We start from the raw sequence: 7,500 nt of genomic DNA, 5'->3' as shown, positions 1-7,500 counted from the left end.
TTGGGGGGAGATGGGTCAGAGTAGTTTGAGATGGTTTAGTCATTTAAAAAAAAGTAGATGGCAATAAGTTTGTGTAAAGATGTTATAATTAAAAAATGCTAGGCAATAAATGGAGTGAAAACGTATTGGAAACGTAGCTCTTAGATATTCAGGAATCACAAAAATGTGTCCAAGATACAGCAGGTATGAATAGGACAGTGTTTGTAGGGTGTGTGAAGCATTTCTTATGAACATTCTTTGTAGTTTTATGAAATGACCAATTTTTCAGAAGGTTTACTGCACAGGGAGCTCATCCATGATTCAACAGTTATTTATGAACGTGACAGAGACTTGTTCATGTTTATGAGGTTTGTACATATTAGGGGATTTGCGATTACACATGCCCCTTTTAGTGTGGTTATTGGCGGCACAACATCACAGGATGCCGAGGAAATTGCTCTTGTGGCATACCTTTTAAGAGCTAGATATTATTCAAGGGAATTTTGGGGGAATTAAATTTTTTTTGGATAAAATCTTCCCTGAAAACATGTGAGAAGGCTCTTCAGAAAGGGGATAGCAAATTCGCCTGCTACTTTGATGTTTTTTTTTTCTTTAAACATAAAACAAACAGCTTAATATACTTGATCTTTATTGAGTTACAAAACTGCTCGCGTATGCAAGTTTTTTTTTTTTTTTTTTTTTTTTTTTTTTTTTTTTTTTTTTTTTTTTTTTTTTTTTAGTCCATCCTGTGCTTTTTGTCAGTTATTATGAATTTGACGTATTAATCTGATATCAAAAATATATAATAAAAAATATATAATAATACATATAGTATGGTTCTTTCAAGTCTTTCGGAGAATAGATTTTATTTTTGTTTTTCTCTACTTTTAATTGTAGAAAAAGCTATGAAGCATATCCATTACCCTTCTTACGTATTTTTTTTTCAGTAAATAACAATGTACAAATCTCCTGAGATCCCTACTACTTTAGATGCACTTGATGATAAAGTAAAAAAGAAAAAAAAAAGAAGAAAAAAAAATAAATCCGTACTTACCCTCATCACAGCACATAAGACGAGGGAAAATTGAGATATTAGTTTTCTTCGTATCACATCAATTTAATGGCTAACGGGTGCTGATTCTTGGAGGACCATTAGTGTTAGATCAAATATATTGCCAGGGTCCGTAGCATGTAGACGTAATAGTGTGCGTTCTTCACATTTATGGTGCTCCTTTTTTTTTTTTCCTCCCTCCCGCTTTACCTCATCTACCAATATTTCTCCTTTTTTGGCCCAAGGTGAGTTCATACTCTCTTTATATAGGTGTTATATTGGTCATTGTTCCGTTGAACCCAAGGGATTTTTTTTTTCGTCCTCAGAGGCCAATGTATAACATCGCCAGACGCCTTCTTCCCACCTTCATTTCATTCCCTGAGAATTGCAATCTTAGGGATAATGGTTCGCTGTCATTTTCTCTCCTTTGATTGCCAAACTTTCGAATTCGATTATGTCTATTATTTACCTGGACTGCTAAACCCTTCTCTCCATTAAAAGGGAGATTTATAGCTCCTTTCCATATTGATCTCCATTAATCTTCCCTTCTTTTCCTCCTCTGCGTTTTGTCCGACCTAAGCAAGAAAAGGGGATTCTGTTATCAGTCTTCGTCTTATAATCTTATTGTTAGTTATGGATGTAAAGCTCCTTAAAATAAATTACAAACTGGTAAATTATACATTTCGATTGATAATATTGTTGAATCCGGGTACATTTGGAAAGCAAAGAATGGCGAATGGGATATAAATATATTAATAAAGGTTGGCTATTAAGAGATATATCCAGATCATAAGGGGTAAGTCGCCTGTTGATCTTGTCATTCATGGGTATTAAGTCGCTGGTTGATTGGATCCGCATTTGAGTACCTCTGGAATGCATTAGTGATGTCTAGAGGAAAGCCTTGTTTAGCCCTTTGCTTTAGGCTTTTAATAAAGGTCTCATTGATATGTTGTATTTTCCATGTAAGAATTAGGAGACCCGATGAACACTACATCTGTTTTGAAACATGTGCAAAATTATTTATACTATGTTTGTTCAATAACGTTCTCTCTTTTCATGGCAGCTTTTATAAAATAAGATATAACTAGAGAGAGAAGTTTCCTTTTCCCTTTACTTGCAAATCTCTTTTTGGAATATTTTGAAACATATTTAGTTACATATTATACTTCAAAACTTATTCCGCTTCACTTTCACGCCTTGGAACTATAGCGACTGAGACTGATAAAGATTTTAATGTACTCTTAATGTAGTTCTAAACTTAAAATTCAAAACTAAATATGTAAAAGATGATAAATTAACCTTCAACCTTCAAATTCAAACTCACACTGCGCGGGTGCAACCTTTATTTTCAAGTGTTGAGAGCTACAATGAGTTAAAACGCCTGCTTTAAGATTATCTTATTCTTTAACTGCGTGATGAAAAGTATTCTACCTAAAGACGCCATTAAAAGGTATGGATTATTAAATAGTGGCTTGATATTCTTTCCAATTTGATATTGAACCCTGGGAGTAAAAAGGGTTGTATTATTGTTCAAGCAATTTCCCATAAACGTTAAGTAGGTGGTATTTTAGATGTTGAAAACCACGTAAAAAGATGATTAATTGGGATTGATTTTTTTTTCTTTATTTTGCATCCCAAAAGATTTTGATCGTAAATACTGCATTGATAGCCGTTCAACTTATCTTAGTTTGTGATTAATGGTATGGGTACACTGAGATGAAAAATCTGTTTCATGGCAATACACTTCTTAAGTTTTCAATTATGTTAGTGTGTGTATGTATATATATATATATATATATATATATATATATATATATATATATATATATATATATATATATATATAAAGACTTGGAAAAGGACGCCAACAGATATTTACTTTAAAGTATGAAAATGGAAAAATTATCAACATAAGAGATGGAATGATAAAAATTTCAGAGTCTTTCTGTACAATGCTAAACAATAGTGATATAAGAAATAACTTTGCCAGTAGAAATAATGAAACATCTGAGCTGGTACCAAAAGTAACGGTAGAAGTAAAGAAGGCATGAAAAGAGGTAAAGCTGCAGGAGAAGATGGCCTAACAATTGTTTTAATGATAGATGGAGGAGATTTCAAAGTAGTAAAACTGGCTGAACTTTACACAAAATATCTGCAAGAATGCCCTATACCTACAGCATAGAAAAAAAACTTTATAATTAAACTATTTTACAAAAAGGAAGACAAGAGACTTGATAAAATTACAGACCAATAAATTTACAATCAGTAATATATAAAATATTTAAAAGATCATATTTGTCCGAATAGAAAGACAGTTTCAATTTAATCAACCAAGAGAGCAGGCAAGATTTAGAAAGGGTTATTCAACTGACCATATACATGTAATTAATCAGCTAATGAGAAAATCAAGAGAGTAGAACAAACCACTATGTAAGGCAATTATAGACTGAGAAAACTTTGGGTGCTGTCAAAACTTCAGCAGTAGTGAAAGCACTTCAAAGACAAGGAATAAATTAATCTTGTGTGAGATCACTTGAAGATACTTCTACTATAGTATGGCCAGAATCGAGTGGCAGTCCATAAGCTTCATATTAACGACCTGGACATTCATTCTTTGTTTGGGTACCGATCCTGGGTTTACTTTCAATTGTCATAGTAGGCTGACTTTACAGGAACCTCATGAAAAAAGGGTTGCCGCGTGGACTTTTACCCATAATCTTCTTAAATGTTTAATCTGTTTCTATATTTAATGTGGCTGATCAACGATCCTTATATGTGGAGAGGGAGGTTTGAGAAAGGGTTGTTAACAAAAAAAGATATTCCTGCTTTGAGGAAAAATATTAATCCTCCTAGTTTCTGCCCCACCCAAGTACTTTATCTGAGTTCCATTCCAAACTGCTATTTCTCCTCTAACATCGGAATCCTTCCCGTCTACCCTTCTCAATAGGGTCCCAAATGTTCAAAAGACTGACCATAATTTGTGTAAATCGTCCAAAACATTTAGAAATCACATGCTACATTAGTGATGAGATCGCTCTTCGATTGCCACTCAATTTTGGTTTTACTATACTTCTATAGTGTTCTGCCCTAAGGCAGGTCCTTTCATGAATTAGTCGAATTCCATAATTCTCTATTCATGGCCACCTCGTTTAGCTCTTGTTACTTTCGCCCTCTCTTCAGGTCATTTAGCCTTGACCTACTTTTCCATCCTCTGGGTCTTTATCCTTCAAATTTACCTTCTATAATGGCGTTCAATAATCCATCTCCACTTAAAATGTGTCCTATCCATTTTTAGCCTTCTCTTTATTGATGTAATTAGGGTTCTCTCTTCTCCAACTATTCTTAGTACTTCTTCATTTTCCTTGTAGTATCAGACTTATTTTCAACATCATCTTCCATATCTCCATTTCAAATGCTTCCAGATGTTTCTTTTCTATTGCTTTTATAGTTTATGTTCTAGAACCGTGCAATGATACACTCTATATGAAATATGTTACAAATCATTTCTTCAGTTCAATTCAGTTTTCCCTTTAATGTCTCTCTCTCTCTCTCTCTCTCTCTCTCTCTCTCTCTCTCTCTCTCTCTCTCTCTCTCTCTCTCTCTCTCTCTCTCTCTCTCTCTCTCTCTCTCTCTCTCTCTCTCTCAAAAGCTACCTTACCTTGGGCTATTCTACTCGTAATCTCTTTATTACAATTTCCTTCTTGTGTTATAATACTTCTCAAGTACATGAAATGATTGATTTCCTTCACAACTTCATATCCAATCTGTATGTATATTGGAGGTCCTTGTCTTATTGCAATTCTCGTTACCTTGGTCTTAGATATATTTATTTTAATTCTAAACTTCCCTGCTGTCCTGTTTATTTTATTTTCCATTCCCGTAAACCCTCTCTTGTGCTACAGACAACTTCCTTGTCATCAGTGACCCTTATAGTTTTCATTATTTCTCCTCCCACAATAATGCCATCTTCCAGATCTTCCAGTAACTCTTTCATCATTGCTTCTGCATAGATGTCAAACAGAATTGGTAGTAAGGAATATCTCTGTCTGACTCCTCTTCCAACAGTTCCAGGTTCGAATCTTCACTTGCAATATATACTGTTACTGTTTAATTTAGATATAAATTCTTTATTAATCCTATATCTCTCCAATCAATGGGTATATTTTTTTTAGAATTTACAGTAGTAATGTCCAGTGAACCATATCATATGCTTTCTCAAAGTCAGTGAAACAAACAAACATTTCTTAATTAACATCTATAACTTTTCTTGCTTCATCCTCATACAGCCAATTGCCTCTCGTGTTCCACAATCTGATCTAAATCCAAAGTGGTCATTTCCAGTGCAGTAGTTAACCCCTTAAATGAAGAAGAATTGTTTGATAATGTCAGTGTTGTCAGGTGTATGAGGACCGAAGAAAAAGTGGAAAGATTAGGCCACACTATTTGAGGTATGAGTAGGCAAAAAAAAAAGAAAAAAAAGAACCGTAACCAGATATCGTGCATTTTTGTCTGTCAAGATTGGTAGCACTGCCTGAGTAGCTTGTGTTCTCAGTTTCTCACGGGTTCTGCCATACTGAACGGGATGGGTAGCAGCCAGTGTTACATGCAGTTTTGCATCTATATTCTTTATGATTACAGTCTTACTCTTACATAAGAAGGGATCATTAAAGACGACAGCTTCGTGAATAACGAAATGAAAATACAAAGAAAATTATGATTCAATATCTGAGAAAGATAAGATAATATTGTGGCTATTGCATGTAAGCAACATAAGAGTAGACTGTTAACCCTGTTATATGAGGAATCGGGCACTTTTTAATTGTTTCAATCATAAATCTGCATTGTAAGCTGTAAGCTAGCTTCTGCTTCTGTGCAGCTTACAACTAGAACTTTGCAGCAGGTTGGGATAGCTTGTCTATATTTTTACAGTTACTGACTTCCAGTACGTTCAATAAATAGTTAACATTAAGCAAATATTGGTGTGTTTCACAACTGAACTTTTTTTTTCTCAGTTATTTTTTTTTGGCATGGCTCGCCTGTACACAGACGAGGACAATGACAACTACTACAGCTCTTTATGAAAAATCTGAAATTCTGTGTTATAATTGTTGCATAGAAATAAATACTTCGCCATAACAAAAGTGATGTGTCTAATTTATGCTTCATGCTTTAAGCATTCAGGGACGTGGACTGAATTTTAGAGGGGTAAGAACTCAAAGAAAAAAATAAGGATGTCTTTAATATCATGTGAGTGAGCTGTTCACCACTAGCTATTTTAAATTGGATTAGCAGAGTATCTGCAAGAATTTAATCTTGCGTTTACCCCTGATCATGGATGAATTACTCTGTGCCATTCACCCATTTCTTGTTTGCACTCTTGAGCTTCCTGGATATCAATGCCCTCCTTCTCCAGTATATCTTACTCCATCTATCCAACTCTTTCTAGGCCTCTGTATCCCCCTTCTTCCCAGTATTTCTGGATTATAATCTTTTTCAATAACCTATGATTGTCTTATATTCTTCCCACTTGACTGAACCATCTCAAACTACACTGATCCTTACTTTCCCCAGTACTCACTAAGAATTTGCTGTCTATTAAATTTCTTATTCCTGATCTAGATATTAATATCTGGCACCGTCGTTTAGTTAGTTTCTCTTTGCATGTTGCATAATATTTTTCATAACTCTGAACATCCTTTGCATTCAGATCTTCCCCGACAGTATCGTCATGCTCGTAATACTTGGTATACTGTTAATTCTAATAGTCATGCCTTCCCCATCATAAAATTCAATACCACTCATTATTCTAGAAGTTTTATTCCAACGATAACCAAATTGTAGAATGATCTTCCTAATCAGGCCGTTGACTCATTGAATTTCAAAAGTTCAAACTTGCAGCGAGTGTTTTTTTTTATGTTGAACAGACTGGCACAAGTCTTTCTTCATAATTTTAATATGAAAGCTCTATATTGATGTTGTTATTGTTCATAGGATATTTTATGCTAATTGTTCCTTACTTCATTTGTAATTTATTTATTTCCTTATTTTCTTTACTTAATGAGTTAGTTTTCCCTACTGGAACCCTTGGGCTTATAGCATCCTGCTTCTCAAGAACGGTTGTAGCTTAGCTAGTAATAATAATAATAATAATAATAATAATAATAATAATAATCACAATAGCGTTTTCATCTTTCTTTAGGGTACATTCGGGCACTCTATTTTATTTCCTCTTTCTCTTGTTTTGTTGAAGTTTTAATAGTTTATATAGGAAACATTTATTTTAATGTAACTGTTCTTAGAATATTTATTCTTCCTTGTGTCCTTTCCTCACGGGGCTATTTTCCCTGTTGGGGCCCCTGGGCTTATAACATCCTGCTTTTCCAACTTGGGTTGTAGCTTAGTTAATAATAATAATAATAATAATTATTATTATTATAATAATAATTATTATTATTATAATAATAATAATG

At 33.8% G+C, this 7,500-nt stretch overlaps 1 protein-coding gene across 1 annotated transcript in view; it reads left to right on the top strand.

Moving 5' to 3' along the window:
• The window catches only part of LOC137643275 (protein turtle-like), a 701,767-nt gene that overhangs the window by 137,476 nt on the left and 556,791 nt on the right, over nucleotides 1–7,500 (top strand).

This window comes from Palaemon carinicauda, chromosome 6, assembly GCF_036898095.1.
Source record: "Palaemon carinicauda isolate YSFRI2023 chromosome 6, ASM3689809v2, whole genome shotgun sequence".
Taxonomy (NCBI): domain Eukaryota; kingdom Metazoa; phylum Arthropoda; class Malacostraca; order Decapoda; family Palaemonidae; genus Palaemon; species Palaemon carinicauda.
The sequence above is the reverse complement of the archived record's forward strand: the minus strand, read 5'-3'. Positions and strand labels throughout refer to the sequence as shown.